Below are 10,451 nucleotides of genomic sequence, written 5' to 3'. Positions count from 1 at the left end.
CAGCCATCAAGTCTGGAAACATAGGCTAATAACTTATTGATAATACATTATAGTATATAGAAGAATATTCTCTTGGCCCCAGACTTGAGAGCCACCTTGTAGCTTTCATAGGGAGAAAGGTCACATCTCACTCATGTCATACCCATTACCTGGTGTGCATTCTCTGACTATATGGTGTATGGGTATTCATGATGAAAATCTTGATGGGTTATTAATAATACTTTGGATTTGTGTTCTTGATAATATCAAGGAGAAGTAATGGTATAGTGTAGTCTGAGTCCCCTATTTGAGAATATAGCCAGTGCCATTTTTTGCATAGACCTGGAAAATTAAGTACATGTCAGGGGGGATCAGCTTTCTAGGATCCTATTATATCCTGGTATTAAGGAACGGTTAGAAAGAAAAGGTGACTTCCAGATTTCTTCCAGAATGGGCTTCCCTGATAGGCGACAGTTTTATAGTTGTAAAGTATTCCTGTAGACTTAAAAGTGAATGCTGCTTCTTAGTGGCAGGTTGAGTATAATTGTTTGATAGCCTTATGATTATTCTAGCTTTGACACCACTTTAAGAAAGACCAGTCTAAGGATGTTGTTTGCAAAATACCCTGTGCTCTTTATTTCCTTGTAGTAGGGTAGAATGGACAATAATTACAGGGGGAGATGACCAAAGACTTCACATTTTGTGCATTTCTTCAGTCAGCCCATAGTATCCGGGCATGATCACTCTTCACTTATGACTTTTGTGTGGACCTCCCGGCTCTTCACCCGCAGCTTGTTGACCTGGGACTCGGCAATGTCAGCCCGCTCCTCAGCCTCCTCCAGCTCATGCTGGAGCTTGCGGAATTTAGCAAGATTAGTGTTAGATTGTTCCTCCTGAGAATAAAAATGGAATTGTAAGGAACCCATACTGTGCATCTTTCTAGACTCTGGGCTTAAGGGAAGAAAGGACTTAGTATCTGTGGAGAACTTCAAATACCGAGCAGGGGACATTGTTTTCTTAGCACCTCCTGGATTTTGGTTATCATTGAAGTGAACATTATGATTTATTTGGGGCTTGGTGTCCCATAAATAATTGCATATCTATTTTTGGAACAAAAACCTATTAAATGGTATGTACCACAAGTAAAGCAAGAAAAAATATAAGAGCAGAGAAGGCAAGAGTACAGGGCACCTGGAGGACTCAGTTGGTTAAACGTTTGCCTTCTGCTCAGGTCATGATCCCAGGGTCCTGGGATCAAGTCCCACACTGGGCTCCCTGCTCAGTGGGGAGCCTGCTTCTCCCTCTGCCCTTCCCCCCTGCTTCTGCTTCTCCCTCTGCCCTTCCCCCTTGCTTGTGATCTCTCGCTCTCTCAAATAAATAAATAAAATCTTTTTTAAAAAAAGGCAAGAGTACTGAAATCTTTCTTCTTGTTAATGCTTGCTATAAGATGACTGTGGGCTCAAAGTAGATATTCTATATCATATTAAGGATGAATTTCTTAAAGGTCTCTTTAAATCGAAGTAAATTTGGAATTTTGTATATTATTTTGGAACATTTCAAAACAATCATTTTTCTCCTGTTTTGGATGTAATGATTCTACTGATAAATTCCCTAATATTAAGTAATCCTTACATTGAAGGAATTAACCTGTTCAATCACTGATGACATTCCCCTTAATAAAGGGTTTCAGAGACTTGGTTATTTATCTTTGCTGAAATTACACTCATGAGCAAAACTGCCTTTAGTTCCATCCTCTGCCCACCCCCCCCCCTTCTCTCTTGGACACGTTTTGGTATGAGGGTTACATGAGCTTCTTAAAATGATTTGGAAAGCTTTCCATCTTTTCCCATGCTCTGGAATGGCTTACATAGCTCAGGGATTATCTGTTACTTGAAATTTTGAAAGACCTGTCTGGACCTCAGTCCATTTTCAGAAGCATTTCTCAAGTTATTGAGCCAACTTAGTAATTCATGACCTCCTATAAAAAATTATCAATCTCAAAGATTTCACCTTTGTTGACAGATTTATATTTTACATTAAAAAATTATTTTCTACTTGTGGTTTGTATCCTTTCCCTTCTTTTCTTTTTCCTTTCCTTTCCTTTCCTTTTCTCTTTCTTTTCTTTTCTCTTTCTTTCCTCATCTCTACACCCAACATGGGGCTTGAACTCATGACACTAAGCTCAAGAGTCACATCCCTGGGGCCCCTGGGTGCCTTAGTTAGTTAAGTGTCTGACTCTTGGTTTTGGCTCAGGTCATGATCTCAGGGTCATGGGACTGGGCTCCCACACTCAGCATGGAATCTGCTAGAGATTCTTTTCCTCTCCCTCTTCCTCTCCCTCTGCTCCTCCCCCTGCTCATGCTTTCTCTCTCTCTTTTCCAAATAAATAAAATCTTAAAAAAAAAAAAAAGTCACATGCTCTTCTGACTGAGCCTGCCCAGCACTCCTTTTTCATTTCTATTGTGAGTTTGTATTTTTTTCTCCTTTTCCTGCCCAGCACTCCTTTCTCATTTCTATTTCTCATTTCTATTGTGAATTTGTGTTTTTTCTCCTTTTCCTTGATTAAGTGTATTTATTTTATTTACTCCCCAGAAATTTTCAGATATTACTAAAATTATATTAGAAAATAAGATACTCTCATTTATCAATTCCTACCTTTATCTTTAACAGTACTTCTTTCACTATTATTTTTAATTCCTTTATTGGACTATCAAGTTTTTAAAAATTTTGATTCATAAAGCAATGAATGGTCCTCCAAGGACAGCTTTGACTACATTCTTTAGGTTTGGAAGGGTGGCATCTTCCTTGAAATTTTATTTATAACTAATAATTATCCAGTAGTTTTTTTCTTTCCAATTTAACCCAAAAATTATTTAGGAAAGTTAGTTTTTAAATATTTAACCACTTGAGAATTTGTGTTTATATTTTCTAACCACTTTACAATTTTATCACAGTATGGCTACAGAATGTGGCCTCCACAATTTCTGCTTTGAAATTTTTTGAGGTTTCTTTGTGTACTGAAAATTTACTTTAAAGTCAAGCTATTAATATTACAAATAATAAGCAATAAGTACAAAAATGTGCAAATGTTTTTAAGAAGTACAGTCTTCTAAAAAGCAAATGGCTTATTTACTACAAAGAGTGGTAAATCTAATAATTTGTTCATTAGCTTTTCTTAACAAGGGACTTCTCTCTTCCCTACCATGTTAAGGATACTTACAGCCTCCTCAGCTTGTCTCTTGTAAGACTTCACTTTGGCCTGAAGTTTATCTACCAAATCCTGAAGTCTGAGAATATTTTTCCGATCTTCTTCTGTCTGAAAAATAATGAAAACCAAAGGGTCTCACTTCAAAAGCACTTGACTGTTGTTTCATTGTATGAGTGTTTCACGTATGTATGGGGAGTATTTAGCTGATTAAAACCATTGCCATACCTGGTAAGTGAGTTCCTTCACTCTTCTTTCGTGTTTGCGCAGACCTTTCACAGCTTCCACATTACGCTTTTGCTCACTCTCAACCTCTCCTTCCAGCTCACGTACCTGAAAATAAGTAGACTCTTAAGAACTTTGAACTAATAAGATACTGGGAGGAAATGGAAGTAGACAGAGATTGAGAGGCCCACCCTGGCCTCCAGTTTCTGGATCTGCTTCTTCCCTCCCTTCAGGGCCAGCTGCTCAGCCTCGTCCAGACGGTGCTGCAGGTCCTTCACCGTCTGCTCCATGTTCTTTTTCATGCGCTCCAGGTGGGCACTGGTGTCCTGCTCCTTCTTCAGCTCCTCGGCCATCATGGCTGCCTGATGAGTAGTAAAACAAAATCAGTCAAGAGAGCTGAGCTAGCACATCAGGATTCAAATGTGGCCATTATAGCATTGCCCTCTGCTCACATCAGTGATGGCCTTCTTGGCCTTCTCCTCTGCATTGCGGGCTTCCTGGACAATATCCTCCATTTCTCCTTGCATTTGGGATATATCTGTCTCCAGCTTCTTCTTGGTGTTGATCAGGCTGGTATTCTGTTTAAAAATAAATTACAATTTTTTTTATCACGGTACCAAAGTACTCATTTGTAGCTATTTTTTAAAATAATTTCAGATAAAAATTTACAAGTCCGATGCCCTTTGATATTAGTTTGTTATATAGTACTCTATGATATATAGTAAATAAAATAGAAATGTTATAGAATATTCAGTATCTTCAAGTACATAGTCCATAATTAGACCAAATAGCTCTATAATTTCATAACTGCTATTTATCAATGAGACTATTCACAGGGTCAGAATTATAACAGATGTTCAAATATCCCATTTCTCCAAAATAAAAATGCTAATATTGATAAGGATCAATAAAGTTACAAACACAGGAGAATATGGGCAGCTTTAGAATATTTTAGGAAGTGAACCAATAATTTATGTGAAAATAAAACAGTAAAAGATCTCTCAATAATACAGTGAAAACTTGGTAGAAGTATAAAACCTGGCTGTTATATAAAGCATGTAAGCTTATATTGTTTGGGACACATAAGCATTTACTGAAGGTGAGTTCTTTGGGCCAAACCCCACCTGGGTGTGCAGGAGCTGGACACGCTCACTGGCATCCAGGAGCTCCTGTTCTGCCATTTTCCTGCTCCTCTCTGTCTGCTCCAGAGTGGCCCGCAGCTCCTCGATCTCGGCCTGCAGCAGGTTGGCTCTGCGCTCCACCATGGCCAGCTGCTCCTTCAGGTCCTCCTGGCCCCGCAGGGCATCATCCAGGTGGATCTGGGTGTCCTGTGGGATGAACGATCACTGGGACACCTCGTTCTCAGGGCTGCAGTCACCCCAGCCATTTGGGGCCATCTTTTGAATGCACTTACTTTGAGGATGCTTTGGGTGTTCCTGTAGTTCCTCAGGGCCTCTGCAGCCATGCGGTTGGCATGGTTCAGCTGGATTTCCATCTCATTGAGGTCTCCCTCCATCTTCTTCTTGAGCCTGATGGCATCATTCCTGCTCCTGATCTCAGCATCCAGCATGGTCTGCATCGACTCCACAACCCTGATGTGGTTTCTCTTCAGCTGGTCGATTTCCTCATCCTTCTCAGCAATTTTCCTGTCGACCTCAGACTTGACTTGGTTCAACTCCAGCTGGATGCGCAGGATCTTTCCCTCTTCNGCGCAGGATCTTTCCCTCTTCGTGTTCAAGAGATGCCTTTAATGACATCAGGGGGTGACATTAGCAGAGAATGGAAACATTCGGAAGTTTTTCTGCATACCTTTCCTTCTGTTAATTTTGTGCTGCTTATTTTTTTAATTCAACCTATGTGGATGGGCTAGAGTCTTTTCTGACCTGATTTGTTTATAATGCACAATTGGACCTATACCTCTGCTTCCTCTAAAGCGGCCTGAAGTTCACACTTTTCTTGTTCCACTTGTTTCTTTATCTTCTCAAGTTCATGGATACGTTTCCCTCCTTCTGCAATCTGCTCCGTGAGGTCAGAAATCTCCTCTGTTGTTTGGGTAAAAGACAAGTAGAGATTTGATCAGACAGAGGACCTAAGGGACTGGTTCCCAAGGCATGAATATTATTGCAAGGGAAAGGGACTCACGCTGCAAGTTTTTGTTCTCTCGTTTCAAAGTTTCCAGCTGATCCAAGGATTCCTCGTAGGCGTTCTTCATCTTGAACAGCTCGGTGCCGAGAGAGCGGGACTCCTTCTGGGAGGCCTCCAGCTCGGCATGGGTTTCCTCATACTTCTGTTTCCACTCTGCCAGGATCTAAAAAACCCAGTGGGGTTACCAGTTGTAAAGGACAGAGGAAGACAGTGGCAAGCAGAGGTTGCTGCACAAGTTACCTTGTCGAAGTTCCTCTGCTTCTTGTCCAGGGCGGCGCAGGCCGCGTTGGTTCTCTCCACGTCCAGCATGAGGTCCTCCACCTCATTCTGGAGCCGCTGCTTCGTCTTTTCTAGAGAAGCGCATTTGGCGTTCACGGCTTCTACGTGCTCCTCGGCCGCCTGCAGCCGCTGGGCCAGCTTCTTCCTTGAAGGTTATATATGTTTGTAGAGGGGAGCGAACCAGAATAAGAATTAAGAGCTATGGCCACGCTAAGAAGTACTGGAAGCTTCATATGAAAAATATCCATTCATCCATTCAACAGATAATGATGAGCTCCTTTTATGAACCAGACACTGGGTGCACAGCAGTGAGCAAGGTGACAAAAGGGCCCTGACTCATGAAGCTTCCAAGTGAGGACAAGAGAGAAATAGTAGGCAGGTGAGAAAATGCCTGACAACATACTGCAGATATAAATGCAGTGAAGAAAAGTAAAACAGAGTAAGGGGTGGGCAGCTATTCTAGATATTCTAGATACCTCCTCTGAGGAGATAGCATTCAAGTCAAGGTCTACAAAGTCAGAGCAAGCCAGAGAGAGGTCGTGGGGAAAGTACTCCAGACGGAGGGACCAGCATGTGCAGAGCCTTGAAGCAGCGATGAGCTTGTTGTGCTGGACAAACAGCAATAAGGCCTGGCTATCTGGATAATTATTTGTTTGTTACTCATTTCCTTAAGTAGATTTTAGCATGGGGGGGCAGGTATCCTGTTTGTTTTACTCAGGACTTATTCTCAGGGCCTGGTAGTGCCTGGCAAAGAGGAACTAATTAATGAATGTTTGCGGGCTAATTCACTGAAGGTCGTTATCTTAATGATTCAACATGCAAAGTAGTCTGCACATTCTCTCACATCTGCACACATACTTGGCCTCCTCCAGCTCCTCCGTGCGCTGGATGGCGTCCGTCTCGTATTTGGTCCTCCACTGGGCCACCTCGCTGTTGGCCTTGGACAGAGCCCTCTGCAACTCAGCCTTGGACTCCTGCTCCTCCTCATACTGTTCCCGCAGCAAGTCACAGTCATGGCGGGAGGACTGCAGGGCATGGGCCAGGGCGTTCTTGGCCTGCGGAGATAGTTACAACTTCATTTTACTGGCTATGTTTAACTATTGAGTTTCAAAACCATTTGGTGTAAATGGACTCCAGTTAGGGTTAGGTCATACAAAAAACAGTGAGTCTGACAATATTATTATTTACCTTTATCTCTTCCTCCAGCTGCCTCTTTAATTCCTCAATCTGTTGGGTGAATGCTTGTTTGCCTCTCGACAACTGAGACACCAGAGCTTCTTTCTCATCTAGCTGTCGTGAAAATTCACCTGATAGATGAAAGAAATGGCATCATTTTTTAAAGTAAAGAAAGAGTTTTGCTAGCCCATAGTAGAAATAACTTTTAACTCGCCCCAACTGAGTGCTCGAAAGATTGAATTCTGTATTGCCACCTTCATGCTTAATGTCAAGTTTCTGATTTTTATGGTGAAACTCATGCATGAATCTGAATGAATAAATACAGCTGAAATCCTTTTTGTTCTCTCCATAACTAATTCTTTCTGGGTTTATGGTAGTGTGGAAAACCTGGTTGTAGGAGCCAAGACACTGAATTCTACATGGTCCCAGTTTCATCGGACTTCTGAGAGACAGGGTTATCCATTCCCCATTCAGGAGTCTGGTTCATTCTGATGTACAGAGACAGAAACTCGGTCTGCAACAGGAGTCCTGGGCCCAGGCTAGAGTGACTCCTAAGCTCAAGTGTCCCCTTAGCATGGCCAACTACTTTAAAAAGCACAACTACACAGAAAAGCGTGGCTTTTCTGGAGCAGAGCTCGATCCAGTCCTATCGAAGTCTTTATCTCCAACTTTGTCCCCAAGTGACCTGGCAAGTAAGTTGAAAGTCTGAGCTGTTCAGTAAAGGACACATGTCCTCAGCTGTTTTTATTAGGCTCTCGCGTTACCAAATCAGTTGTTTTCAACCACATCATCTTCATTCTTAGTGCCCAGAAGAGGAGAGTTACCAGATTCCGTCTGCAGGCGTCCCCTCTGGGTTGTCAGGTCATTGATGAGCCGCTGCTGCTCCTCCTCCTTTGATTTCAGCTCGCTCACTTGGTCCTCCAGTGTGCGGCACATTTTCTCCAGGTTCCCCTATGCGCAAAAAGGCAAAAGAAGGAAACAAAGATGCCGTGATATAATTTTAAAATATACATAAACATATAGATAAATACATAAAATAAAGTGTAAGTCAATACTTTTGGCATAAAATCAAATTATCTTGTCTATAATGTGATACACAAGAATTGTTTGCCTTGTATTTTGATCGCTGTCCTCAGTAAAAAATACATGTCGGGATTTTTAAAGAGCTAACTGTGAAGTTCTGTGCCCTATTAACCCACAAAAAATTTAAAGCCTGTGTTCTAAAATTTAAGATTTTGTAAGAATTACATGGTGTATTTTTCTAAAAGCATATTTAGGGGCACCTGGGTGGCTCAGTGGGTTAAGCCTCTGCCTTTGGCTCTGGTCATGATCTCACGGTCCTGGGATCGAGCCCTGCACCGGGCTCTCTGCTCAGTAGAAAGCCTACTTCCCCCTCCCCCTCTGCCTGCCTCTCTGCCTACTTGTGATCTCTCTCTCTCTGTCAAATAAATGGATAAAATATTAAAAAAAAATAAAAGCAAGTGTATATGTACATGATTGCCTTTGTGTGCAGTGAAACTTGGCATAGCCGTTAATTGAGAATGTTGGAGACCTAGTTCTCCAGCTGGAGCCTGAGAGAATGCAGGTGACCTTTGTTCAAAAGCTGGTCTGGTGTGATGGGGCCAGTGTGCTTAACTTCTTTGAATTTCAGTTTCTTCATATGTTAAGTGGAAATAATACAGATACTAGTATCTTTCTTGCTTATCTCCTAGATTATTGTAAAAAAAACAAATGACATAATGTGTGTAAAGTACCCTGATCATTGTCACTAATAACAATTTTCCAGATTCTGGTACCTTGGCTTTAGAGACTGTTTCTACGTTACTGGCGAGGTCATCGATCTCCATCTTCATCTCGCTCTTCTCTTTCTCCAGCTTCTGCTTCACCCTCTGCAGGTTGTCTATCTGCTCCCCNATGCGGGCCTGGGGGTGACACATCAACGTGAATGCCGACTCATGACAGTTTTGATTCCTGGAATGCACAGAAAAGGTGGGGGGGTCCAACTCACCTGTAACTCCTTGATCTTCTTCTGTAGCTGCATCGCAAGGGCCTGCTCGTCTTCAATCTTGCTTTGCAGATTGCTCATTTCAAACTCTTTCCTATTGGAGGAGCATTTTATGTCAGTCACAGATATAATAATAGTAATTTCCCATTGAAAGTTTTGTCCTCATTGCTTACTTTTTGAGTTTCTCATCGAGTTGCTGCTTATCATTTTCGACATCCATTGTGGATTCTTGAGCCAATTTTAGGTCTCCCTCTAGTTTCCTCTTTGCTCTTTCTAGATCCATTCGGATTTTCTTTTCTTGTTCCAAGGATCCTTCAAGCTAAAAGTTAATAATGCATGAATACAGTTCCTGGAATGTTACCACCTTTCATCGAGGGTTGGCCTTGTAAACATTTGACTCCTGTCTAATCCACAGCTTATTTTTGATTTTTCTATTCATAAGACTAATTTGTTCCATCCATTCCATTTCCTTTGCTGAGGAGTCATCATTTAGAAGGTGAACCATACCTCATTACCATATGATTACAGTAAACTGCTAGGGAAATGCCATCCCTTCGGAATCCCCCAACTGGAAACCACTGTTATTAGTGTTTCACCATACCTGTAGACACTGCAGCAATGTTTCTAAACCATGACTTCTTCCAGGCCCTCCCTTACTCACATGTTTACAGTGGGTTCTTTACTCGCTATAAGATCACATTTAACCCTGAATTCATCTTGCTCATTCCTTATTTGGAATCCCCTTCCTCACTGTGAGAGAAAACCTTCTAGATATTTACTACTACTTTGCTCTTGCTCTGCTCACCACTTAGAGTACTGTCTCTGTTTCTTTCTGGCCATTTGCTTTTTGATCCCAACCAAAACCCATTTTGTTTGTACAGCTTTTCCTGGTAAACAGAATAACCTTCCTTTCCCCTATTTCTTTTTACCCATACTGTCTGTTACCTACAATGTTCTTTATGGATTTTTTTGACTCCATGGGTGTCCATCTTAGACCTTGAATCAGGGATAATGTTCTACGCTACTTATTCATTGGAAGCTCTTGAAAAGTACTCATTACGTCATTAGAATGTAAACTCAGGTTGAGTTTGTTACTAAGTAAAAAAAAAACTTTTTTACATGATGTTAGGCTTACATCATCTACTTGTTGTTCAAGCTTGATTTTAGCCTTGGTCAGGGTGTTGACTTTGTCCTCTTCTGCCTGAAGGTCATCCAGGGTCTGCTGGTGGGCCTCTTGGAGGGCCTTCTTCTCCTTGGTCAGCTTTGCGATGGTTTCGTCCAGACCTGCCATCTCTTCCGTGAGGTTTTTCACCTTAAAAAATTTAAAAAAGAAATGGTAGCTGTGCTAAAGCATGTTAGTAGGGTGGCAGAACATCTATATGGTAGAAGGGAATATAACTCATACCTTGTTCTCTGTGGCGTGCTTCTCCTTTTCAA

At 41.6% G+C, this 10,451-nt stretch overlaps 1 pseudogene across 1 annotated transcript in view; it reads right to left on the bottom strand.

Annotated features, from left to right (window-relative positions):
• Positions 1 to 589: 589 nt before the first annotated feature.
• LOC111140281 overlaps positions 590 to 10,451 on the bottom strand; it is a 13,636-nt pseudogene continuing 3,774 nt past the window's right edge. The window contains exons 4-21 of the transcript XR_002640139.1: positions 10,420 to 10,451; positions 10,150 to 10,326; positions 9,188 to 9,333; positions 9,018 to 9,108; positions 8,806 to 8,931; positions 7,834 to 7,960; positions 7,022 to 7,140; positions 6,692 to 6,888; positions 5,795 to 5,978; positions 5,552 to 5,717; positions 5,327 to 5,451; positions 4,824 to 5,154; positions 4,534 to 4,737; positions 3,862 to 3,987; positions 3,601 to 3,771; positions 3,413 to 3,517; positions 3,200 to 3,295; positions 590 to 872 (exon numbers count right to left, since the gene is read on the bottom strand). The exon at positions 10,420 to 10,451 is cut by the window's right edge and continues 211 nt beyond it. The product of XR_002640139.1 is annotated as a myosin-2-like (transcript). The remainder of the gene's footprint in view (positions 873 to 3,199; positions 3,296 to 3,412; positions 3,518 to 3,600; positions 3,772 to 3,861; positions 3,988 to 4,533; positions 4,738 to 4,823; positions 5,155 to 5,326; positions 5,452 to 5,551; positions 5,718 to 5,794; positions 5,979 to 6,691; positions 6,889 to 7,021; positions 7,141 to 7,833; positions 7,961 to 8,805; positions 8,932 to 9,017; positions 9,109 to 9,187; positions 9,334 to 10,149; positions 10,327 to 10,419) is intronic.

Source organism: Enhydra lutris, unplaced genomic scaffold (genome assembly GCF_002288905.1).
Source record: "Enhydra lutris kenyoni isolate GAN:26980312 unplaced genomic scaffold, ASM228890v2 scaffoldscaffold389, whole genome shotgun sequence".
NCBI lineage: Eukaryota > Metazoa > Chordata > Mammalia > Carnivora > Mustelidae > Enhydra > Enhydra lutris.
The sequence above is the reverse complement of the archived record's forward strand: the minus strand, read 5'-3'. Positions and strand labels throughout refer to the sequence as shown.